At 44.4% G+C, this 27178-nt stretch overlaps 1 protein-coding gene and 1 long non-coding RNA gene across 8 annotated transcripts in view; one reads left to right on the top strand and one right to left on the bottom strand.

Moving 5' to 3' along the window:
- CSNK1G1 (casein kinase 1 gamma 1) overlaps positions 1 to 27178 on the top strand; it is a 312438-nt gene that overhangs the window by 22202 nt on the left and 263058 nt on the right. Inside the window, exon 2 of one of the 7 annotated variants that reach the window (XM_065558486.1) lies at positions 13101 to 13188. The exons of the other annotated variants lie outside the window; for them this stretch is intronic. The gene's annotated coding sequence lies outside the window, so the exon portion shown is untranslated. The remainder of the gene's footprint in view (positions 1 to 13100; positions 13189 to 27178) is intronic. 7 annotated transcript variants of the gene reach the window in all.
- Positions 25375 to 26633, bottom strand: LOC135973772 (uncharacterized). The gene is made up of 2 exons (XR_010590790.1): positions 26544 to 26633; positions 25375 to 25697 (listed from the first exon to the last, which is right to left on the bottom strand). It is a non-coding gene; the product is annotated as an uncharacterized LOC135973772 (long non-coding RNA).

Here is a 27178-nt window from a genome sequence, read left to right on the forward strand (position 1 = left end):
GTTTTATTTGTTATTACTGTCAATATTTACAAATGCAAGATAAAGGTCTAATCCTCCTTGCAGTGTTTATAGTCCCATTGAAATAAATGGGACTACTCATTCAATTTAAGGGGATTGTGGGATACACTTCAAAGTGGGAATGCCTGGCTTTTGCAAGCAGCAATGTTGGTGACCTAATAGTAACTTAATATATAAATTCAGAAATGTAATGCGGTTCCTGGTTAACAACATTGCCCATGTAACATGGGTGGTGATGATGAAACAGCCTTTTTATGACTCTTTTTTTTAACAAAAGCTGACTTGCAGATTAATAGAAGATGAGTAGCACAAATGGAGTCTATAGATCATACAGTCTACACATAAAATACAACTCTGGAATATCTTCAGGATTGTACCCTTTTATGGCACTTGGAAGGTTATGTTTAATTCTTGGTGAAAATAGAATTCTCCTTTTGTCTAGGCAGTGCTACTTCCCACCCATTTGCGGGCAAATATAAAATATGCAAAGGGGCTTGGTGCTGGATGCTAAGGCTTTGTCTACACAAGACTTCACCATTAAGAGATTGGACTCTGTATTATCAACAAGTCATTGTTTCTTGTAATATTTTAATGTCAAGCATAAATTTTAATTCCTGATGGTGCTCAGCAAGTAGTGCTGCTTAGTTGGTAACACAACCAAATACAGCTTCCCCCAATGATATTCCCTCCCCCTTCCTGTCAGTAAAGTGAATATCTTCCACATCAAACATTAAAACCAACCCATCGTTTCCTAGATCCTCATTCTGGAGACCTGAGTCCCTCACTTATTCCTATGACAACTGGAAATTTGCAGGGAATTGTGGGAAGGCTATTAAAGGACTGTTAGCTATTTTTGCCTGTGTCCTTACTGCAAAGGGAACAAGTCCCATCCCAAATTACAGCCCTGGCTTTGCTTAAGCTAAATCCCCCTAGGTAAACTAGTCTAGGCTTAAAGTGAACCTGGATGAGAGTTTTTTCCTATGTAAATGGTAGGAGAGGTTTGGCTAACACCCAGGTAAGAGCCTGCGTTAACTATGCAGTGAATACATAACCTAAATGATAGTTGAAGTGAGACCAAGACAGTTTTTTGTTTGTTTGTTTGTTGGTACTGTAGTAGGTAATGAACTTTTCAGAATGCAGAATATAAGGCATAACTTTGTGTAACAAAGTTCTTAACAGTTCAAGCTGCTTCTTGGAATAGCTTATTCTGGAGCCCACAAGGGGAGAGGCAATTCTTAATTTAGTCCTATGTGGCACACAGGATCTTGTTCAAGAGGTAATTATAGCTGAACTTCTTAGTAATACTAACTGTAATGTAATTATTCTCTTACAAGGATGTTATTTTTAATACCAAAAAACCCTAGCACGATATCATTTAACTTTAAGAAGGGGAACTACAGAAAAATCAGGATGTTTGTTATATAAATTAAAAGGGTCACAAAAGCTAAATGTCTGAAAGCAGCATGGAACTATTTAAAAATACAGTAATAGAGCTTCACATTAAATGTGTATGCCAAATCAGAAAAGACAATAGCAGAAGCAAAAGAATGCTACCGTGGCTAAATAGCAAAGTGATGGAGGCAGTTAGAGGCAAAAAGGCATCCTTTAAAATTTGGAAGTCAAATCCTAATGAGGATACTAAGAAGGTGCATGAACTCTGACAAGACAAGTGTGTAAGTATAGTAAAGTAGGTCAAGAAAGAATTTGAGAAACAACTTTCTAAAGATTCAAAAACTAACAATTTTTAAAAGTACATCAGAAGCAGGAAGTCTGTCAAAGAGAAAGTGAGTCCACTAGATGACCAAGGCGTTAAATAAGCACTCAAGGAAGACAAGGCCATTGCAGAGAAAGCTAAATGAATTTTTTTCCATCAGTCTTCACTGCAGAGGATGTGGGGGAGGTAGCCACATCAGAGCTATCCTTTTTGGAGCTGTCTGAAGTACTGTCCAATGTTGTTGTGTCAATAGAAGACGTTTTAGAGCAAACTGATAAATTAAGCAGTAATAAGTCACAAGGACCAGACAGTATTCACTTGAGTTGTGAAGGAATTCAAATATAAAATTTCACAACTACTAACTGAACTGACTATCACTGAAGCAAGGCCCTGTACCAGATGACTGGAAGTTAGCTAATGTAACTCTGATTTTTAAAAAGGACCCTAGAGGTGATCCTGGCAATTACAGGCTGGTGAGTTTAACGTCAGTACCAGGCAAATTGGCAGAAACTGTAGTAAAGAACAGAATTATCAGATGCATAGATGAACATGATTTGTTGGGGAAGAGTGAACTTTCCCTTTTGTAAAGGGAAGTCATGCCTCGCCAATCCATGATAATTCTTTCAGGGTGTCCATAAGCATGTGGATAAGGGGGATCCAGTGGACATAGTGTACTTGGATGTTCACAAGGACTAACAAAGGCAAATTGAAAGATTGTGAATTAAATCTGATGTACATCTGGCATCTCATATCTCCAACTTCTTAGGTCTGGTGCACACTACAAAGTCAGGTTGACAGAAGGTTGACATCAACCTATTTGTGCATATCTACACTCATTTCTTTCTGGCAGATTGTGGCAGTAAAGCCACCTCCATGAACAGTATGGAGCCAGGTCAACATACTGAGGTCGATGCAGTACAAGTATAGAGACTGCATCATCTGTGTCAACCTTATCAGCCCTCCAGCAGCTGTCCCACAATGACCCATTCCCTATAATAGTGACCGCTCTGATCCCAATTGTAAACTCCATTGCCTAGGGGTCAGACTAGAAACCACACCTCATCCCTTTTAAAACTCCCCACATAGTTTTGAAATGCTGTTTCCTAATTGTCCATCTTGGTAAGCACACGTAGCAGCTCGCCCTTGTTTGTAGCTGCCCAGCGTCCATGCCAGTTCCACATTGTAGATGCAGTCCTGCCTTGAGTGGAGAGGAGGACTGGATTTCTTGAGTCTGTAGGGAGAAGAGGCTGTGCAAGCACAGCTGTGGACCAGCCGTAGAAACCTGGACATCTGCAAACAGTTTGCATAGGGGATGCAGGCAAAGGGATATGATAGGGATCAGCAGCAGTGCTGAACGAAAGCGCAGGAATTTTGCCGGGGAGACTACAAGGTCAGGGACACCAACAATCAATCCGGTGATGCCCTGCTGAGGAGGAGGGAAAAGCAACAGGGGTCTCCAGCTATGCCATAAGCCAGGACCGGCCAACCTGAGCCTGAGAAGGAGCCAGAATTTACCACAGTAATACATCAGCAGCCCCCCATTAGTCCCCCCAGCACCTCCTGCTCACCTGATCAGCCCTCCCCATTCCTCCCTGCACCTCCTGTTCAGCTGTTCCCTGGTGTGCAGGAGGCTCTGGGGGGAGGGAGAGGAGCGAGGGTACGGCAGGCTCAGGGGAGGGGGCGGGAAGGGGTGGAGTGGGGGCAGGGCCTGTGGCAGAGCCAGGGGTTGAGCAGTGAGCACCCTCTGGTACATTGGAAAGTTGGCGCCTGTAGCTCCAGCCTCGGAGTCGGTGCCTATACATGTAGCTGCATATTAACTTCTGAAGAGCCACAGGTTGGCCACCCTGGGCTAGACCATGGTGGAGTCCATGTTAGGCAAGGACAGATAAACATGATGAAAGGGAAGGGAACTCCAGGTAAATTTGTGCATGCATTTTTATTTACAATATTTAAATGTAAACATGGCCTCTGGCTCATACCCAAGTTAACAAAACAAAGGAGTTGGCTTTTTATTGTTTCTCTCATATGAGAACAGTTAGAGGTACAACAAACAGAGGTAGAGTCGACATCTGCTTTTCATTGCTTTGTTGGGTTAGGTGAGGGGTGGAGCGGCAGACGGCATGCAGAGCTCTTTATGTACCTGTGGCTCTTATCCTCCTGAAAGATCTCAATGAAATTTTCATGAAGATACTCTGCAATCCTCTCAATGGAAAAGTTGCAACCTCTCAAGTAAAAACAACTAGGAGTCCTTGTGGTACCTTAAAGACTAACAAATTTGTTTGGGCATAAGCTTTCGTGGGCTAAAACCCACTTCATCAGATGCATGGAGTGGAAAATACAGATGCAGGTATAAATACACAGTACATGAAAAGATGGGAGTTGCCTTACCAAGTGTTGGGTCAGTGCTAATGAGCCAATTCAATTAAGGTGGAAGTGGGCTATTCTCAACAGTTGACAAGAAGTATGATTATCCTGGTTAAATCCATGTATCATCTTTGTATCTAAAGTTATGAATATTGGCTGTGATTTGTATCTCAAACATGTGTTTTGTTCCTGGATGACACCCCCAAGGTAGAATTTACATGAGGGCTAGACAGCTATGTGTTGATGGCCCATTAAGGACACTCCACTCTCACAATGGGCCATTAAAGAAACACATCCTGCCCAGATATCTCTCCCTGAGGATGCCTCAGACAGCAAGGAGCCAATAGCCACCCCTGTGATTCAGCAAAACAAGTAAGGGTATGTGATGTGGGCATATATAGGGTGATCATAGGTCTTGTTTTGGCTGGGACAGTCCCTTTTTTAAGCCCTGTCCCAGCCGTTCTGACTTTTTTGGCAAAACTGGGCATTTGTTCCACTAGCTCTTGCATCAGTTGGCAGGAGCAAATGGGACAATGCTGTTTAGCCCAAAAAAGTGGGTCGCGTGACCCCTATTGGGGCATGGAGGAATGTGTGGGGAGGGAGGGCTCGATGCCAGCCCTGCAGAGCTGGGAAGACGAGTGGCTTGGGCTGGCTCCACATGGGCCGGGGTGGGGTGGTGGTGGGGGGGAGTCAGTGGTGTGGGGTGAATTGCATGAGTTGGCCCCACACGGGCAGAGGGACAAACAGCCTAGGCCGCCATTGCATGCGGGGGCTTGGGCCAGCAGCTAATGCCAGCCTGTGGGGGGGTGGCATATGGCTCGGGACTGCCCCAGGTGGGGGGGCAGGGCTTGGGACAGCCTCGCGTGGGAGGGGACAGATGCGTGGCCTCAGGCTAGCCCCAGGCAGTGTCCTGTTTTTCCTTTTGGGAAATATGGTCATCCTAGGCATGTGACTGTGGACTCCATCTTGGGTCAGTAACTTTCCATACAGAGGGCCTATGGGCTTTGTTTGAGATAGTAAGTTTCAATGCTCATGGCAGAGGATATAAAAGACCCCTGAGACGCCTCTGTTTTGCCTCATTCCTGCTCCAGTTCTCTGGGCTGTGGATTTACAACTAAAAGGAGTATTTTGAACAATGGACCAAGGACCTTTCAATCTTCAGGAAGTTAAAAGAGAGACTTTTGCAAGCCAACAGTCTATTCCATTACTGCTACAAACCTTATAAGGACTTTGCAGTCATTTGTTTGTATATGATCTATTAAAAGAAAATAAGAGTTATAAATGGTTATTAATAAACATTTAGTTAATTTACTAAGGATTGGCTTGCAGCATGATATTTGGGTGAGATCTGAGATACATATTGACCTGGGGGTATGTGTCTGAGCCTTTGTTATTAGTAGAACCTCACATATGGTGAAGTGGGTTTTTAGTAACCTCTCACTATATTAGATCTGTTTGTCTGGATGGGAGCCAAGGACTGGAATGCCTAAAGGGGACTGTGCTAGGCATCTTGTTAACCAGTGTGGTGCCACAGAAGCTCTTTTGTTACTGGTTTGGTGAGTTTTTGAAGATTGTCTGGCCTGTTTCTTGCAGTCTGCCTTGAGGTGGCATTCTCAGTGTGGTCCATTCCAGGCACTGGGTCACAGTACTTAAGACTGGTTCTAAAAGGATTTGATAAAGCTAATTCTGTAATCGAAGTCTTTGCTGGATGTGGTAACACTAATTCTGTGAAAACTGCAGAAAGACAGTGCCAGACAGGATATAAGATTGGATGCAAGAAAGACCAGGTGATTATTGGATGCCATGTGCCTCCATGGAAAATGTTTCTAAACATGGCATCCAACAAGCAGTCACTTTTAAAATTCCTCTGTGAATATATGATTCAAAGTGCACAAGAGTGTAGGTGCTATACCAGGGGTAGGCAACCTATGGCACGTGTGCCGAAGGCGGCACGCGAGCTGATTTTCAGTGGCACTCATACTGCCTGGGTCTTGGCCACCGGTTCGGGGGGCTCTGCATTTTAATTTAATTTTAAATGAAGCTTCTTAAACATTTTAAAAACCTTATTTACTTTACGTACAACAATAGTTTAGTTATATATTATAGACTTATAGAAAGAGACTTTCTAAAAACGTTAAAATGTATTACTGACAGGCGAAACCTTAAATTAGAGTGAATAAATGAAGACTCGGCACAGTACTTCTGAAAGGTTGCCGACCCCTGAGCTATACAAACACTCCTTGCTGGAGGCATTTCCAATGATGAAGTAGCCAAGTCCTTCAACAGTAGAAGTGTGTTGAAGCCCAAGACTTGTACAGTGCTCATGGAGAAGTGGACACAAGAATGCTTTTGCGTACTGTATGTGCCAATATGTCTTTTGAGTTTTTTGGTGACAAAGGACCCATAGTAATTAGGTGACCTGATACAGATGTTTTGGTCCATACAGTTTATTGCTTTCCAAAAGAGAACACATAGATTACATGTGGATTGAAACAGGCACCATTATCTGCATAACTGACAAGTATTGCTTTATATCTGTTCACGCATTTAGTATGCATTCACTCCTGACTTCTGCAACTTACTTTTTACTGTGTATGCATTAACAGGATGTGACTCTGTCATCCCTATTTGATATTGGGGGAGCAAAAATCTGTTTTAATGTTGTCAAAACAACAGGAGCATACCACTTCAGAGATCTTGTCAAGTTCGGAGAGAATGATGGACAAGTTTGCAATTTCTGCAGCAAGGAAGTTGATAGCAGTGCTGTATGACCAGAGAGAGAAAAGGAGAGTCACAGAAATCTGAATTACTTCTAAAATTCTATTCATCCAAAAATGACAGGTCGCTGCCCAGATTCTCACCATGTGATGACAGTTATGAAGAGCATGTCAAAAGAGCATCTTGGCAAACAAAGACTTGGATGCCTTCATACACAGATATTTGATCCATCCATGTTGCAGTGATGATCCATATGGATGATGAACTATTCTTCAAGGGCTCAATGACATCTGAGCTTCTACAAGACTTTTTGTACCTGTAGCAGTAGTGGTCGCTGCACAATCTGTAGTCAGAACAATCTTCTCTGCACAAAACTGTACGTGCCAAGGCAATGAAGACTCTGGTAATCCCCACACTCTTGACAGAGATCATGATAAACAAGATGATGAGGGTTGACTAGAAATGTCACAAGTGCTATTACATTTCAATGATACCTGTACAAATGTATTAGATTTTTTGTTTTACCCTCTAGATTGTTGCTGTGATGCTTCGCGGTCACCAAGAAATCCAATTTGATGTCTTGAAGTAATACATAGTCATTAAACTAACATTAATGCAAATGTTTCGAAGTGGTCATTTTACTGTCTTGACAGTGTCATTGTTTATTCCTCTTTCTATGGTAATAGCACCACTTGACAGCTCCACATCATACTTCATCTTAAAGTAGACATAAGCTTTCAAATGATGTGTGCAGAAAGGGTTCATTGCTGACCAAATTGATGGTGTCTGCCACTTGCCTATATACTTATACCCATACCGATCGAATAGGGACTGAAATTTTCTTTCAACAGAACAGCCTTCCCCACCTCACCCCTGGGAGGCCATACTCATCACGGCTGGGCCATACTTGCTATGGAGTGGTGCTGTGCTGAGGTGCTCCAAAGCTGAAGTGTCAGCAAGCATTTCTTACTAAAAGTGGTTATGGGAATAAGAGGAAGGCAGTTTTGAAACTTATCTTTCCCTTTCCATTGTGACTGTGAATCCAATGGTTCATCTGTTTTTTAATCAACAGCTTCTGGTGTGGCAGCCTTGAGGGGTGCGATCTCTGCACCTGCAGAACACGTGACCCTGATGATGAGGAGGAAGAGGATTAGGGAGGACATGTTCAGCAAGATCCTGCAAGCTAGTGCTGCATTGGAACCATGAACAAAGGGCTTGGAGGGCCAATGTGGCAGGCAGCATGGAGAAGAAAAAAGCAGACAGAGAAGCAGGAAAAGGAGCGTGAAATGCACCACGACCTAATGGGTCTTCTCAGGCAGCAAACCCAAATGCTGCAGACCTTGATTGACCTACAGTCCAAAAATCCTAGATTCTCCAGCTTTTGCAGTCCTTGGAAAAATGCATGATTGCTGTTCCCTACATCCCCCAACATACCACATAAGAATGGCCATACTGGGTCAGACCAAAGGTCAATCTAGACCAGTATCCTGTCTTCTGACAATGGTCAAAGCCAGGTGCCCCAGAGGGAATGAACCGAACAGGTAATCATCAAGTGATCCATCCCCCGTTGCCCATTCCCAGCTTCTGGCAAACAGAGGCTAGGGAAACCATCCCTCCCTATCCTGGCTAATAGCCACTGATGGACCTATCCTTCATGAATAGGGTTTTTTTTGTTTAACCTTGTTATAGTCGTGGCATCACAGTCTGCATCTTTACCCCTATCGTTCAATGCCAGAAGACAGCAAGGAAAACCATTGCTTGGCATGCGCTGACCTGTGAGAGCCATGGTTGGTGTATGTGTAGCCACAGCAGACTACATTTGTGCACTGAAATGGACAAATGTTTACTCCCTTTCCAATTTTAAAGTTCCATTCTGTTAATTTGTTAAAATGTGTTACATTGCCTATAGTCTGTTTTGCACACTGTTTTTCTGCAGTTTTTCCCACTCAATAAAATCTATTTTTGGAGAACAAAGTATCTTTATTAATTATTGGTACACAGCACATTGGTGAATGCAAAGTGGTACTCCCACAAACAGGACTTGTCAGTATACAGCAAGCACAACAAAGTTCATAGGTTCAAGAAAATACCCAGTCATATCTATAAATGTGTGGCAAGCACTGGACAAAGTTCAAAGAATGCCCATTCACATAAATGGGGAGGAGGGACAGCTCAGTGGTTTGAGCATTGGCCTGCTAAACCCAGGGTTGTGAGTTCAATCCTTGAGGGGGCCACTTGGGGATCTGGGGCAAAATCAGTACTTGGTCCTGCTAGTGAAGGTAGGGGGCTGGACTCAATGACCTTTCAAGGTCCCTTCCAGTTCTAGAAGATGGGATAACTCTGAGGAGCATAGAAGACTGGTCACTACAAAATGTTAAATCCTTAGTGAATCTTTATCTGACAACCCAGAGAAAATATTCTTCATACTTAGATACCATTGCACCACTTTCGCTTAAAGAGATGGTCTGTTCAAGGTATGGCACAAATGGTAAATGGATTAGACTGCTAATGGCCTCTAAAGCTCAATTACAAGGAAGTTTACATAAGTAAATCAGTAATGGAAAATACCAAGCCATTAACAGGTAACAGATTTTAAAATAAAAAGCACTGAATTCTTAATGAATTTAGAAGTTTAACCAATCCATGTTCTCACATGGAAGACACAACTTGATATTACAAAGACTGAAAACCTAACTTTTTCTGTATGCAGCATCTTAAGAATTTGAACTAACTGTTCACTACTTCTTATTCGTGTCCTCAGACACTCCCATTCCTCAGTTATTTCTTTGCAATAGTAAAAGCTTCCCCCCTTGGAGACCATATTCAGTTAACTCAGAACTGGCTGTACATAAGAATTACAGTCCAGAAGGCCATTTCTTAGTTCTTTGGCATGAATCTTCTTTTTCAGAAGTGAGGTGGAAACTGGTTAGATGCTAATAGCATAGTGATAAGCCAAACCTTTCATTTCATGAACTGCCTTCAGGACACTAATTGATTCTGCACTCCATCAAAATGGTGTGGCGTACCCTCAAAAGCTGACTTACCGTTTCAGCTTCATGCTATATAAAAATGTAATAAGAACAGAACTGCTGCTAGAATCTAAACATTAAATTTTCAGTGTTGCGTGGGTTTTTTTTTTTTTTTTTTTTTTGCAGCAGTTGACAAAGCATCTTCAATACCCTCAAACTAGTTGGTAAGGAGCCAAAGGAACCAACTTGAATGCTCGAGCCCTTAATCTTAAACAAAAAAGCTGCTTTTAGATGGCAACTTTCCATTTTGAGATATTGTAAACATAAAAAGTGAAGGTCACAAGTAGACCTTCTAACCAAGCGAAGTGAGGTAAGAATCACCAAAGGAGGGCTTTAATCTCTTGTCCTAAAAGGTGTTTGCTGAACTTGTGGCTGCTTCAGATTCTCGTATATTTACGTTCCTTCCTCCTCGAATCTTCATATATTTTATACTTATTAAATCAGTTTGAAATTTAGTGGCCCCTGAGCTGGCACCCTGTTCAGAGTCTCAGTCACTGCCATCCACAACAGAAAAAGCATTTTTACCACTTTCTGCCATGGACAGGATTGAGTGAGGTGTTCCTGGATTCTAATCCTGGCTCTGCCAGTGACTTGCTGTGTGGTTTTAGGCAACGCCCTTCACTCTCTGTAATCAATTTCTGCATCTGTAAAATTAAGATGCTTGCTTCCTTTTTATACATATAAAAGCTGGTTTGAAGTGTAATGGCACCTGGCACCCTGTTCAGAGCCTGTCAGTCACTGCTTTTCCTGTTGTGGAGGGCATCGTTTCTAGTGTCTGTATTTCCCATGGTTTCCATGAGACTGGGACACTGTGCTACCAAGTGAACAAAGTACATGGGGTTGGGGGACTCTTGCAGTCTACAATATGTCAGTTGAAGGGTCTGTTACTGGAAATTGTTTTATGCCTGAAGTACAGATCTCAATTATTGAAATAATTCATTTGCCTCATTTCATTTCAATAATTCATTCATTTCAGCTGAATGCTGTGGTGACTGGGCCAGTGCTGGGCTTGTAAAGAGGAGTGTTTTGAGAAATCTTTTACCTTGCTGCACTTTCAGTTTTTAATCTTTCATTAGCCATTCCTGGGGCGTTCTATAAATGCAGTTTACAGAAGTTCTGACTAAAACCCATTAATTCTAATAGCGCTTGACAGAAATGATTAGACATATCTTGAAATAATAAAAAAAATCACATACAATAGATCAGTCTCACTTAATTTACAGCAAATTATAAATTAATCTCTAAACTGTAGGCATTTTGCATTCTTTCCTCTACTTCCTGCACTGTAAGGTATGAAAATATCAACTTCTATTAGAGAGATTTAGAGAATTGAGGCAACTTGTTTGCCAAAAATGTCCCTTTAATAAAATTTGACTGTATGAAGAAGTCTGTATTAGTGTTTTTAGATCAGGCATAACAGAATCTTTTTGTTTCCTAGGTCTTCCCCACAGTATTGTTCCATTTTAATGTTGAATATGGCCTAGCCTAATTATTTGTTCATACTTTGTGTATACCGTAAATGACTTGTTTTCTTCTCACTCCCCTCTGATTACTCCTTTTTTTGACCCGGAGCGCTATTAGGATCCATGTTGTCAAAAGCAAATATCTCTATTCCATAAAAATTTAGTATACACGTGGGGACCGGGAGGGATTATAAATACTACTGAAAGTTTTATAAGTATTCCAGGAACTTTATAATCATAGGCTTATAAAGAATATATGTTATAAGTGAGGTGATCCTCAGTCTTTTGCATTTCATCAGATTAAATAACCTAGTTTTAGTAGATGTGAGAATGGCTATGTAGATTTATCCTAAAATTCTGTTTGAAAAAACTCTAGCATTTGGCAAAATATATCCAACTGCCCAACTTTTTCCTACTCCTCTATCTAGAACAGGTTTGTCATGTACAGTATGTAAAATATAGTGGTTTAAAGATAATCTGGGGCCTTAGAAAAATAAAGCCTTCTGTCTTCTGCACCAAGCAGTCAGATTCAAAATTTGGTGGTGAATAATTTTACAACAAATGTCTGTCTACAAATTAAAAACAATTTCTCAGATTTTCCTAGGAATGTTTCTAAATTTTGCTTTCTGGATCATTGGTGGGGGAGTTATGGTTGGGTGACATCAGGGGCATACACAAGATTTTATTCTAGGCTAACTACATAAATACCTTTTAAATATTTTTTAACATGAGGGAATATCTGCGGATATTAAACAGTAAATTATTTTACAATAAAATCCTGCACAATTTAAAAAAGATGTTCTATTGAAAAAGCAAATCAGGTTTATCTTTAAGCTTTCCCAGAAACTTTCATTTCTAGAGCTGGTTGGAAATTGAATATTCCATTTGAATGGCATTCTGATGGAAAATGCAATTTTTTACAAAAATTAAAATTTTCCATGGGAAAACTGCACTTTTGCCAAAGATTTGATTCCCCCCCCCTCCCCCATTGATCCAAAATGAAATATTTTGTTTCAATTTTCTCAGTTTGGCCTGAATTGGAATTTTTTTATTTTGTTAAACTGATATGAAACATTTTGTTTCAAAACAATGCCTCATTAAACTCTATTTCCTGATTGTGGTGTGTTGCCCCATGGGAGCCAGAGCTCAGGCCACAGTTTGCTCGTATGGGCTGGAGGATTACATCTCCCATAATTCAATGCAGACTCTCCTCTGACCAAGCTGTTTGGTGCATCATGGGATATTTAGTCAAACCAGAAAACCTCACCCATAGAGGAGAATGGGGGACATCCTGAACCACAATGCTTATGAAGCAGTGTGTCACAATGGGGAAATGCAGTTCAATAAATCAAAAGGGAACACTTCTATTTTGGGATGTCAGTGTCTTGTTGCAATCAAATTTTGTCATTTCCAAATCAATATATTTAGAAAATTTTGATGTTTCAACTTCATCCTGATTTAGGATGAAACAGATGTTGAAATATTGGCATTTTCTGTGGGACAGAACTTCTGTATTTAGCTCAGCTGTAACTTTACAGTACACGCACAGAATAATACTGTGAGGATTTAAAGGTGACCTACAACTTTTTCTTTAAGGTCTTGAACCCACATCACCTAAATAAATGGATATTTCATCATTCTTCTATTTAGAAGTGGCATTTGATCCTCCATGAAATGTAAAATTATGTGCTGAGTGCTTTAAACAGGCTAAAGAAGAATTCACTTTTTTCTACATTTATTGTGTGGTCGTCTGGGTTCTCTGAAGTCATGGTCTGCTCTCTTTCTTGGTTCTAGAACTCCCACAGTTATAGCTCCTGTTCTCCTTTGATGGACTAGCATATGCTGTGCTGTGCTGTGACTTTAGGGGACCTACAATAAATAGGTAAGATTAGAATCTGTTAGGGTGAGTAACATTGCTATTTGATGCCTATACAGTTCACTCTTTAAAAAATAAATAAAATAAAATAAAACTGCATTTCTCCTTCTACTCTGGTTCCCTTTTTTCCTATAGTTAACATTCAGCTATAGCTACGGATGGGAGTAGGAAATGTCTGTAAAGGATGTACAAGAACACTAGAAAAAATTTTTTTTTTTTAATTCGTGATTTTTATGTTTTCCCTTCCTGTTTTCCATTTCCTTAATTCTTTCTTTCCCTCTCGTGTTTCCACTGACTTATTTATCCTTTTATTCTAATGTTTGTTTCCTTGTATTCGTTTTCCTGACCAGTCTACATTGACCAGTAGTGCTGTCCAGTGCTGTTTCTGTATAGTTCTTCCCAGGAAGGTACTAACAGTTTCATCTCCACTTCTCTGGCTGGTGTAGACCATGCCTAGCAGATGAGCTTTCTTTCAAAGCTATGTTCTACAAAGCTAAACTTGGTTTGTGTCAACAAGGAAACAAAGATAGCATGTTAGAGACAAGAACAGTTTTAAAAAATCTTTCTGGTTATCAAGAGGTTTTCTTTTAGAATAGGTATTGCCTTTTGTTTCTGGTTCTGTCCTTCTCCTTCCTCTGTTCTCTAGTACTGCCTGTTTCTTCACTCGTGTTGCTGATATGGTTATTGTCACTGCATGGATGGACCCTGCAAATTTACTCTCTGTTCTGGTGGACTGGTTGGACAATAGCAGATTGTACTGAAGCAACCTCACTTTCAGCCCAGGTAAAACAAAATTCTTGCTGCTGGGTAGAGGTTTTTGGAGGACCATCAAGGCCTCTGTTAGGAATTTCATTTTGAGGCAGTGTCAGACTGAGAATCTTCCCTTTCCTTTTGACTACAGTTTTTCTATAGAAAGCCTCCTGTGTCTGAGGTGGCTGTGTAGTTGCAGGTTAGAAGCTTCATCTTTAATTAACTAACAATAATTAGCATTATTGACTCAGCAAGCACCGTTGCTGTTACATTCTGAACAATCTGTAGGTTGTGCATTTGATTGGTTGTGAATGTACCGAGTTATTTACATTGCCTATAAAGTTGGCACTGCTGGGTTTTTAAAATCCATATTGGTGCAGGCTCTGGCTACATTCAGAACCTCTTCTTGATGAGGATTTGCATAGGCTGTGGAGTGGGCATCCATTCAGGCGGTGGCCTGATGACTTTTAAGAAAGTATAGGTTGCCTTGATGCTTATTCAAATACCATCCTACTAGGAATGGTCCCTAGAGATGGGGGAGAGTGGGGGAGAGTGGGGGCCTCAGGAGTGTGTGGAGGTGGGGCAATTGGGATAAGAGGGATCACAGGGAGTGTGAGTGATGGCTGTAGGGGCTTATCGACCAGGGTGGGGGCGGGTTGCCTGAAAGGGGAAGAGGGTCGGGGGTGTGTGTCAAATCTGTTCGCATACTTTAAATGGCACTCCTGTAGTCATTGACATCTTCTCATATGCTACCCACCATCTAGAGATCTCTCCATGCATAAGGTTTGCAGGAGTCCCAGGATGTGGAATGCTCTTCTTATAAAAGGCACCTAAACACCATTTTCCAAAATGTCTTTCAGAATAACCACCCACCCTCAAACTTATCTTGCTCCTTTCCCCCTCCTCTTTCAGTAAGGGCACCTTTGGGCTCATCCACATGAACAATTAGTTCGCAGCACACTGTTTTTTTTTTAAATTTTATTTCATTCTCTGTTTGATATGTTGCTGTTACGTTAGACTGGGGTTCTCAAACTGGGGGTTGAGACACCTCAGGGGGTCGCGAGGTTATTACATGGGGGGTTATGAGCTGTCAACCCCCACCCCAAACCCTGCTTTGCATCTAGCATTTATAATGATGCTAAATATATTTAAAAGTATTTTTAATTTATAAGGGAGGTCATACTCAGAGGGATTACCAGTACAAAAGTTTGAGAACTACTGCATCAGACTATGGACTCCTCCTACAAGTGGAGAGGAAAACCTATTCCCTTATGTCTTATCGTGGCCCTCTTGTTAATACTGTTGTGCTGCTGCAGATTGTAAATGGCTCTGATGAGTATGTAGTAACTTTAAAAAAAAAAAAAAGTGTGCAATGCTAAAAGAATACCTATGTATTTAAAAAATAAAACTAGAAGCTTAGTGGGTGACTATAAGTGCTGGAAGACTTTCCGTATCTATTTGTAGAAAGGTACATAATGTGAAGTGCAGTTCTGGTACTGAAATGTTAAACTACTAAGGATGTGTGCAGCCCTCCTCACTAACCTAGTAAAGCCTCATCCACCTCTTCCACCTGGTTAGGTGGCCTGTAGTAGACTCCTAGCATGACATCTCCCTTGTTTTTTGCCCCTTTTAGCCTAACCCAGAGACTCTCAAGAGGTAAGTGGGGAACATGGAGACCGGGGAGATGGGTCGGAAACGAGAGGGAGTGTGGGCTATATTGGCAGAGAGAAAGGAGAGTCAGGACAAAACTGGGAGAAAAGCTCAAACCAGTATCTTAGATGCCTATATACAAATGCGAGAAGTATGGGGAACAAGCAGGAAGAACTGGAAGTGCTAATAAATAAATACAACTATGACATTGATGGCATCACTGAAACTTGGTGGGATAATACACATGATTGGAATGTTGGTGTGGATGGGTACAGCTTGCTCAGGAAGGATAGACAGGGGAAAAAGGGAGGAGGTGTTGCCTTATATATTAAAAATGTACACACTTGGACTGAGGTAGAGATGGACATAGGAGACGGAAGTGTTGAGAGTCTCTGGGTTAGGCTAAAAGGGGCAAAAAACAAGGGAGATGTCATGCTAGGAGTCTACTACAGGCCACCTAACCAGGTGGAAGAGGTGGATGAGGCTTTTTTCAAGCAACTAACAAAATCATCCAAAGCCCAAGATTAGGTGGTGATGGGGGACTTCAACTATCTGGATATATGTTGGGAAAATAACACAGCGGGGCACAGACTATCCAACAAATTCTTGGACTGCATTGGAGACAACTTTTTATTTCAGAAGGTTGAAAAAGCTACTAGGGGGGAAGCTGTTCTAGACTTGATTTTAACAAATAGGGAGGAACTCGTTGAGAATGTGAAAGTAGAAGGCAGCCTGGGTGAAAGTGATCATGAAATCATAGAGTTTGCAATTCTAAGGAAGGGTAGAAGGGAGAACAGCAAAATAGAGACAATGGATTTCAGGAAGGCAGATTTTGGGAAGCTCAGAGAGCTGATAGGTAAGGTCCCATAGGAATCAAGACTGAGGGGAAAAACAACTGAGGAGAGTTGGCAGTTTTTCAAAGGGACACTATTAAGGGCCCAAAAGCAAGCTATTCCGCTGGGTAGGAAAGATAGAAAATGTGGCAAAAGACCACCTTGGCTTAACCACGAGATCTTGCACGATCTAAAAAATAAAAAGGAGTCATATAAAAAATGGAAACTAGGACAGATTACAAAGGATGAATATAGGCAAACAACACAGGAATGCAGGGGCAAGATTAGAAAGGCAAAGGCACAAAAGGAGCTCAAACTAGCTACGGGAATAAAAGGAAACAAGAAGACTTTTTATCAATACATTAGAAGCAAGAGGAAGACCAAAGACAGGGTAGGCCCATTGCTTAGTGAAGAGGGAGAAACAGTAACAGGAAACTTGGAAATGGCAGAGATGCTTAATGACTTCTTTGTTTCGGTCTTCACCGAGAAGTCTGAAGGAATGCCTAACATAGTGAATACTAATGGGAAGGGGGTAGGTTTAGCGGATAAAATAAAAAAAGAACAAGTTAAAAATCACTTAGAAAAGTTAGATGCCTGCAAGTCACCCGGGCCTGATGAAATGCATCCTAGAATACTCAAGGAGCTAATAGAGGAGGTATCTGAGCCTCTAGCTATTATCTTTGGAAAGTCATGGGAGACGGGAGAGATTCCAGAAGACTGGAAAAGGGCAAATATAGTGCCCATCTATAAAAAGGGAAATAAAAACAACCCAGGAAACTACAGACCAGTTAGTTTAACTTCTGTGCCAGGGAAGATAATGGAGCAAGTAATTAAGGAAATCATCTGCAAACACTTGGAAGGTGGTAAGGTGATAGGGAACAGCCAGCATGGATTTGTGAAGAACAAATCATGTCAAACCAATCTAATAGCTTTCTTTGATAGGATAACGAGCCTTGTGGATAAGGGTGAAGCGGTGGATGTGGTATACCTAGACTTTAGTAAGGCATTTGATACGGTCTCGCATGATATTCTTATCGATAAACTAGGCAAATACAATTTAGATGGGGCTACTATAAGGTGGGTGCATAACTGGCTGGATAACCGTACTCAGAGAGTTGTTATTAATGGTTCCCAATCCTGCTGGAAAGGCGTAACGAGTGGGGTACCGCAGGGGTCTGTTTTGGGACCGGCTCTGTTCAATATCTTCATCAACGACTTAGATATTGGCATAGAAAGTACGCTTATTAAGTTTGCGGATGATACCAAACTGGGAGGGATTGCAACTACTTTGGAGGACAGGGTCATAATTCAAAATGACCTGGACAAATTGGAGAAATGGTCTGAGTTAAACAGGATGAAGTTTAACAAAGACAAATGCAAAGTGCTCCACTTAGGAAGGAAAAATCAATTTCACACATACAGAATGGGAAAAGACTGTCTAGGTAGGAGTACGGCAGAAAAGGATCTAGGGGTTATAGTGGACCACAAGCTAAATATGAGTCAACAGTGTGACGCTGTTGCAAAAAAAGCAAACATGATTCTGGGATGTATTAACAGGTGTGTTGTGAGCAAGACACGAGAAGTCATTCTTCCGCTCTACTCTGCTCTGGTTAGGCCTCAGCTGGAGTATTGTGTCCAGTTCTGGGCGCCGCACTTTAAAAAAGATGTGGAGAAATTGGAAAGGGTCCAAAGAAGAGCAACAAGAATGATTAAAGGTCTTGAGAACATGACCTATGAAGGAAGGCTGAAAGAATTGGGTTTGTTTAGTTTGGAAAAGAGAAGACTGAGAGGGGACATGATAGCAGTTTACAGGTATCTAAAAGGGGGTCATAAGGAGGAGGGAGAGAACTTGTTCACCTTAGCCTCTAAGGATAGAACCAGAAACAATGGGTTTAAACTGCAGCAAGGGAGGTCTAGGTTGGACATTAGGAAAAAGTTCCTAACTGTCAGGGTGGTTAAACACTGGAACAAATTGCCTAGGGAGGTTGTGGAATCTCCGTCTCTGGAGATATTTAAGAGTAGGTTAGATAAATGTCTATCTGGGATGGTCTAGACAGTATTTGGTCCTGCCATGCGGGCAGGGGACTGGACTCGATAACCTCTCGAGGTCCCTTCCAGTCCTATAATCTATGAATCTATGAATGCTGCAAGTAGAATTTGAGAACAGTTCAGGCTGCTAGTAACATTGCCAGTTAAGTACATCTCTACCCCAATATAACGCTGTCCTTGGGAGCCAAAAAATCTTACTGCGTTGTAGGTGAAACCGCGTTACATCGAACTTGCTTTGATCCGCCGGAGTGCGCAGCTCCGCCCCCTGGGAGCGCTGCTTTACTGCGTTATATCCGAATTCATGTTATATCGGGTCGCGTTATATTGGGGTTGAGTTGTACAACTGTTATCCTTTTCAATTGCAGAAGCGGGGTGCTGCAAGTTTTTTTTCACCCTGGCTCGTTGGTTTACTATTGGCTACTTATCTAATCTCTTAGAATGTATCTTGTGCTTTTCATATCTTTTGCTTCCTGGTTTGGCCTCACTTCACTGTTTTGTGTTCTTTCTGACCATAGATTATGTATTTCATTTCTTGCACTCTGTGGGTTCCCTTTTCTCTCACTCCTTGACCCCTTCTTTTCCTCCATTACGATTTTGTCTGCGGTCTTACTTTTTTTCCTCTCCCTTTGACTTCCAAAATCTCTCTCAATTCCTTAATGTTCTGAGGTATCCTGTCAATCTGTCTATTCATGACCTTCAGCCGCCTGCCTACCTCCTATTGTCATCTCTGCTTTCTCAGGCTTTGACTGCTTGACCTCAGTGTGAAGGTTCTGATTGCTTTGTAGACTGAGCCACTGGCAGTCAGCCAAAGACAAAGTTGAGATCACTCATAAGCTATCTGTGGGTATGGCTACACTTGCAGAAGTACAGCGCTGTGAGTTAAACCTGCCTTCGTACAGCTGAGTAGGGAAAGTGCTGCAGTCTGTCCACATGGACAGCTGCCAGCGCACTGTCGTGGCCACATTTGCCGCACTTGCAGCGGCACTGGGAGCGGTGCATTATGGGCAGCTATCCCACAGAGCACCTCTTCCCATTCTAGCGCCAAGGGTTGTGGGAAGGGTGCGGGGCATTCTGGGTCCTGTCCCAACGCCCCATGATGCATTGCTTCGCATCCCAGCAATCCCTGTGTTTCCGTCCACATTTGGCGACATCTTTCAACGGTTTCTGTGCAGCACGTTCTGTGTTCTGTTTCGGTCTGTGGGAAATGGAGCCCGAACTGCTGAGGAGTATGCTGACGAGTCTCGCCAGCACGTCACGTTTGGCAGTTGAGCTATTCCTTAAGATCCAAAGTGACAGCGAGGAGTCCGACGACGATATCGAGTTGCGTAATGTGTGGACATGAAATTGCTTGTGGCATTCACAGACATGCTCAGCACTGAGGAACGCCGCTTTTGGGCTCGGGAAACAAGCACTGAGTGGTGGGATCACATTGTCATGCAAGTCTGGGATGATGAGCAGTGACTGCAGAACTTTCGGATGAGAAAAGCCACTTTCATGGGACTGTGTGAGGTGCTCGCCTCCACCCTGCGGCGCAAGGACACGAGATTGAGAGCTGCCCTGCCAGTGGAGAAGCAGGTGGCTACTGCAATCTGGAAGCTGGCAACTCCAGACAGCTACTGATCGGTCGCGAACCAGTTTGGAGTGGGAAAGTCGGCTGTTGGAATCGTGTTGATGCAAGTTTGCAGGGCCATTAATCGCATCCTGCTCAGAAGAACCATGACTCCGGGTAATGTGCAGGACATTGTGCATGGCTTTGCACAAATTGGTATCCCTAACTGTGGAGGGGCGATAGATGGGACGCATATTCCTATTCTGGCACCACCCCATCTAGCATCCGAGTACGTTAATCAGAAGGGGTATTTCTCTATGGTTCTCCAGGTGCTTGTGGATTACCGTGGGTGTTTCATTGACATTAACGCTGGCTGGCCCGGAAAGGTGCATGATGCACACACCTTTTGGAACGCTGGCCTGTTCAGGAAGCTGCAGGCCGGGACTTTTTTCCCAGAGCAGAAGATCGCGGTAGGGGAAGTTGAAATGCCTATTGTGGTCCTTGGAGATCCCGCTTACCCGTTAATGCTGTGGCTCATGAAACCCTACACAGGGAGCCTTGACAGCAGCAAGGAACGGTTCAACTACAGGCTGAGCTGGTGCCGAATGACTGTGGAGTGCGCCTTTGGGCGTTTAAAGGGCCGCTGGCGATCTCTGTATGGGAAGCTGGACTTGGCTGAACACAGCATCCCTGCGGTTATATCTGCGTGTTGTACCCTCCATAATATTTGTGAAGGGAAGGGTGAAAGATTCAGTCAGGCATGGACCTCCAATGTTGAACACCTGGAGGCTGAATTTGCACAGCCAGAGAGCAGGGCTATTACAGGGGCCCAGCATGGGCTGCAAAGATTAGGGATGCATTGAGGGAGCAATTTGAGGCTGAAAACCAGCAGTAATGTCTGGTGCCCTGCACGGGCGTGAAGTGCAGTGATTTCAATGTTAGTAGAAATCTGTGTTTGCCAAGCTGATTTGCAGTGCCTGTTTCTTTCCCGGGCTAAGGTATCTTTTACTTTATGCAATAATAAAGAATATTTTCAAAGCCAGAAAATTTTTTTATTGAAAAGAAACACAACTGTTTGGGAATCAGAAAGGGCAAGGGGGTGGGGTGGGGAACGGTACAATCACAGATTTGCGTATGTCCTGTCTGGAGTGCTGTGCAATGAGTGCTGCACTTCAGGATGGCTATACTGCATGGTGATGGGGGTTGAGTGTAGAGGCTAAGGGTCGTAGTTTTCAGGGCTGGGTAGTGAAGATACAGGTGTTGGAGGCAGCTGGTGGCAGTAAGAACCCGGATGATGGGGAAAGCGTGTTGGAGGGGACATGGGGGCACAAGGAAAGAGTTTTGGGACACAGGCTGCAGGGGTGGGGGTGGGCGCAGTAGTGCTCCGCCTGCATGGTTACGAGCACCTAGATAAAGTCTGCTTGGCGCTCCATGATGCTTATCAGCCTATCAGTGCTTTGCTGCCGCTGCTCCGTGCTTCGCCGCCGGTGCGCTGTGTTTTCCTGGTGGATCCTGCTTTCGCTCTCCCTCCACTCCTGCGCTTTTTGATTCTCTTTAAGAGATTGATGCATCACTTCTTGCAGCATGTCTTCTTTGCTTTTTCACAGTCTCTTCCTGAGTTTTTGCAGTCTCTTAGCTGGTGATAACACGGACGGCTGAGATCTCAAGGTTGCATCTGTAAAGGCAAAATGCAACACTTAACAGAGACAGCATTGTTTATACCAGACAGAGTAATGATTCCCCCACACTTAAGGAGGGCACACAGTCTACACAATAGCATAATTTTACCGTCCCAAAGAGAGCGCATATAACCCACGGGAGCCCCAAAATGGTGAGTAAGGGGGACTGATTGTTTCACGGCTGTAAGGTTCTCTGGGTTACTGTGCCTTGGAGAGAGCCAACAGCTGCAGGGGGCACCTACACTGAACACTGTCCCAACATTTTCCACAGGAGTTCGTCCTGGAAGATATCTCGCTGCTGAGGGTGACCTGGGAAGCAAGGGAGGGTCTTCTAATGCAATGTGGCTTCCGCCCTGGCCCATATGCAGCTTGCCTGTGTGCAACAATGGTCCTCGCGGCACAGTGGCGCGGGCACGTTGGCCTGAGTGGGACAAGGACCACGGTGGCTCTCCCAAGAAACCTGTGCAAGCACATTGCCCATGTTCTGGATGAGACTTTCGAAGAGATTACCGAGGCTGATTACCACGATGTGATAGATACATCAATGTGCTATTCTGCATCTAGGCATGCATGCAGCCCTAACCCTCCTCTTCCAAAGAGCCCGCACCAAAAAAACTCCTTCCCGAAAAAAAAGCTGCTTACCGGGAACCTGCTCTTTTGTTTGTCCTCCACCAAGTACCAGCCGCTGCAACTGGCTACCTTCCTCCTGTCTCGAGAAGAGCTCCTGGCTGCATGCCTCCAGGGATTCCGGGGTGTCTCCCCCCTGCCCCAGCACCCTCATTCCCGCTTTACTCCTCCTCCTCCTTCCCTCGCTTTGAAGTGTCCATGGTGGTGCTCGGAGTGGAGGTGGAGTCACCCCCAAGTACTGCGTCCAGCTTTTTGTAGAATCGGCAGGTTGTGGGGGGAGCACCCGAGCGTCCGTTTGCCTCGCGGGCTTTGCGGTAGGCACTCCGCAGCTCCTTCACTTTAATCCTGCACTGCAGTGCGTCCCGGTCATGGCCCCTTTCCATCATGGCCCTCGATATCTGCCCAAAGGTATCGTAATTCCTATGGCTGGAGTGCAGCTGGGACTGGACAGCTTCCTCCCCCCAAACACTGATGAGGTCCAGCAACTTGCTATTGCTCCATACTGGGGCTCGCTTGGCGCGTGAAGACATGGTCACCTGGAAAGATTCGCTGATATCACTCCACACCTGACTGAGCAAACAGGAAGGGGATTTTTAAAATTCCAGGGGAATATAAAAGGTGGGTCTGACGGTCACCTGAGGCCAGGGCAGTAGAGTTCGAACTGATGACCAGAGTGGCTAGAACAGGCATTGTGGGATACTGCCAAATACTTCTGGAGGCCAATCAGAGCGCATTGGGCGGCCACACTAAATACTTATTGCTCAGAATTGTGGGGAACACTTCTCTGGGGCTTTGTGGAGGCTGCCACTTTTTGTTCTTGTAATGGTGAATATGGATTCATTCAAGAGTCCACCTCTCTGTGTGGTTTGTCACTTTTTCTTTCCCTCCCTATCCTGAAAGGTTCTGCTGGTTCAATCCCAATCCCACTGCATTCATCACTTACAGATATAGGTCCCTTCCTAGACCCTGCTCCAAGTTCTTTATTCTCTGCTATAACTTCTCTCCCTGCTCCCTCTTTTTTTAATGCTTCCTCTCCTACAGACACACCAAGAACAAATTAGAAACTGCTGCGTGAAGCTCAGAGAAATTTCCTTTCCCCTAAAATCCTGAAGGCCTGGGTTTCTATGTGGAGGAGCAAACTTGCCAATTCAAACAAGCAATGAGTCTAGGATAATAGTGTGCATGCGTGGCCAATCTCCTCAGTTCCTTCTCTACCGTCCCCGGCCTGAGACAGAGCTCAGCAGACTCGTTAGGAAATCACTCACTTTGTTACAATTACCTGTTCTAGTAGTTAGTTTGTTGTCAGTTCTTGTTAGTGTAGCTCATTAGTTCTTTTATCTGTTTAAAAAAAAAAAAATTCTCTCAGCCGCAGCCGCTTTTATCATGCCTGGCTCCACAGGCTTTAAGCGCTGCGCTACATGTAAGGACGCTATTCCGCTCGCTGATGGCCACTCTCATTGTATAAAATGCCTGGGGGAAACACACATTCCCCCAAAATGTGCCCACTGTACCAAACTCAGTTCCAGGGCACAAAAGGACAGGGAGCTTAAACTGAAACTGCTCCTCCTGCAGAAGTCTATCGGGTCAGTTTCAGACCCAGGTGCCGACTCCAGCTCTACTGCCCGCCACAGCCCCCCTGCTTCAAAAAAATTGAAGAAAGCTACAAAAAAGGGGCAGCCCTCTCCAACAAAGAAGTTGGTGAGGCACAAAAGTGCCTCAGGCAGGTCAACAGTTTCCCTGCCTGTGTTTCCTCGCCTCAGCACTTTTGAAGAGCCGGGCTCCTCAGGCACTGCACGAAAGCCGCCTCAGGCTGCGGCAGCGGCGCGAAGCTCCGGTGCCGAGGCTTCAGGCTTTCAGTTGCCTGCCTCGTTTATGGCACCGTTCGGCACCGAGACAGACACGGTGCCGACATTTCCAGCCTTGCCTGACGCTCTGCGGGCTGATGTTGACCCCCCCCCGGCACCTACCATGGCACCGGCAACCGCGGCACAGGCTGACAGGGAGATCAAAGGAAAAACCCCTGCTCAGAGAAATGTTCCCTCAGGGCAACCTCCTCCTCCACAGTTTTCACCTCACGCAGGAGCCTCACCTTTTCAATTTACTCAGACAGCAGATCTATTGGTCTCACCTATTCTGCAGTCTCCCCTGATAAATGCCTGTTTTTCTCCAATGCTGGACTCAGGATCAGAACAACTTTCCTCCAGTGAGGAGGAAACTGATCCACAGGCAGTTTTTTCTCCTTATCAAGACTCCCAGACCCAGATCAACAGGGGTTACAAAAAAAACTACCTCAGCCCGTTCTCAGTATCCTGCCCCATGGGGAGTGAACCCTTGGATGGCACCACCTATGCCCTACCCACCACCATGGCAAGGTTGGGCACCATGGGCATCGTACCCCCGAGAACACATGCGCTACGGCACTTCGACCAGGCGCAACACCGGTTTAGCACCGCCTCGTGACGGACCTGCCAGTGACATAAGATACCAGGCAGCATCGTCACACTCCCAGGAGCAACTGAGTCCTGCTCCTATTCCAGCAGAGTCCGACGTAACGCCTGAGGAAGCCTTACTTCCCCTTCCTCCAACCCCGTCGGATGACTATGCTAAATTCCAAGACCTCTTTAAAAGAGCTGCAGGTGACTTGAAAATTAATTTAGAGGAAGTCACTGAACAACAGCATGAACTAACAGACATTTTGCAGCCCTCTTCTTCCTCTAGAGTGGCATTACCAATCAACATAGCCCTTTTAGAACCTGCTAAATCCATCTGGCAGTATCCAGCCACTAGCCTACCTACCTGTAAACAAGCGGACAGGAAGTACTTCATTCCTTCAAAGGGCTCTGAATTCCTTTTTACCCATCCGGCGCCAAACTCATTGGTAGTGGATGCAGCAAACCAGAGGGCCAAACAACAGTACGCCCGCTCCACCCCAGCCAACAAGGACAGTAAAACGCCTGGACCTCTTCGGCCGTAAAGTATATGCATCCTCGATGCTACAATTTCGCATAGCTAATTATACCGCAGTCCTTGCAAAATATGACCACAAAAACTATAATAAATTCATGGATTTTATTGATCACATCCCAGAACAGAAGAAACAACAATTCACAGCTCTGGTTTCCGAGGGACAAACCATATCACGCACCGCTCTCCAAGCGGCCCTCGATGTAGCTAACACTGCAGCAAGGTCAACCGCCACAGCAGTGGTCATGCGACGGGGTTCATGGCTCTCTTCCTCCTTCTTCCCTCGAGAGGTCCAGAGCACCATTGAAGATCTTCCCTTCGACAGGGAAAAACTTTTTGCCTCCACCACAAACGACATGCTGCATTCGATGAAGGACGCAAGAGCAACCCTCCGGTCCCTAGGCCTCCAGCCACCTGTGACCAGAAGACGACAATATAGATATCAACCTTATCACCGACCACGCTACCCCACATTTTCACAACACTCCTATAGACCACAGGAACAACAACAGCAACAACAACGCCAAAGACCAAGATTCCAGCGTCGTCGTCCTAACTCTACAGGGGCGCTGCAACCCCCTCCAACTAATAGGCAGATTTGAAGCATTGGTCGAGGGTTTAGAAAACAGCGTTCCCACTTCAGCCGGCACACCTGTCTTTGGACACCGCCTACGACCATTCTCTCATCAATGGCAGAAAATTACATCCGACAAATGGGTCATAGAGGTAGTTACAATTGGATACGCCCGCCATCCCCTTCCTCTCCCTCCCTCCCACCCACCCACCCTCCCCGTCCCTCTTCAGGGACCCATCTCACGAGCGACTACTCTTACAAGAAGTGGAGCATCTCCTTCAACTGGGAGCAGTAGAAACTGTGCCAGAACGACACAGAGGGAAGGGTTTTTACTCCCATTATTTCTTAACAGAGAAGGAAAAATGGGGGATGGCGACCAATCCTCGACCTCAGGCGGCTCAACAAATTTGTCAAAAAGCAAAAGTTCAAGATGGTCACTCTCACCACTATAATCCCAGCGCTGGAGCAGGGCAACTGGTTTTCAGCCCTCGACCTACAGGATGCCTATTTTCATGTGACTATACACCCGTCCCACAGACTATTCTTACGCTTTACTCTCGGCTCCCACACATTTCCAATACAGGGTTCTCCCTTTCGGACTGTCCACGGCCCCCCGTGTTTTCTCCAAGATCCTAGCCGTAGTTACAGCCTACCTCAGAAAACAAGGGGTCGTAATATTTCCTTACCTAGACGATTGCCTCCTCAAAGCTTCACTTTCGTCGAAGCTCTCCGATCCATACAGCTTACAATCGATCGTTTCCTATCTTTAGGCCTGCAAGTAAACAAAAACAAATCCACATTATACCCCACCCAACATCTGGAGTTCATAGGGGCATACCTCGACTCCCGGACGGGGTTGCATCTCTCCCACCAGCCCACCTCAATTCTATAAGTCAACTAGCCACAAGGATTCGCAACAGTCCCCAGGTGACTGTCCAGGACTGCCTACAAATACTAGGTCACATGACCTCGTGCACCTCCATCGTTCAAATGCACATATATATATATGAGGTGCTTCCAAGCGTAGTTGGCCACGGTGTACAGACCGAATGTGCACCCTCTAAATAAGACTCTCTCCATACCTGCCCGAGTCAAAGATTCTCTACAGTGGTGGACAATTCACTCCAACCTCTGCTCTGGAGTCCCCTTTCTTCAGCAGGCTCCATCCATCATACTGACGACCGATGCATCTCTGACAGGATGGGGTGCACACATGTCTCACCACACAGCCCAGGGGCTTTGTCTTCAACGAGACCTCTCTCCATATAAATGTCCTAGAACTTCCAGCCATTCGCAATGCGTGCCGTCAATTCCTACCACT

The sequence above is a fragment of the Chrysemys picta genome, chromosome 10 (assembly GCF_011386835.1).
Source record: "Chrysemys picta bellii isolate R12L10 chromosome 10, ASM1138683v2, whole genome shotgun sequence".
Taxonomy (NCBI): Eukaryota; Metazoa; Chordata; order Testudines; family Emydidae; genus Chrysemys; species Chrysemys picta.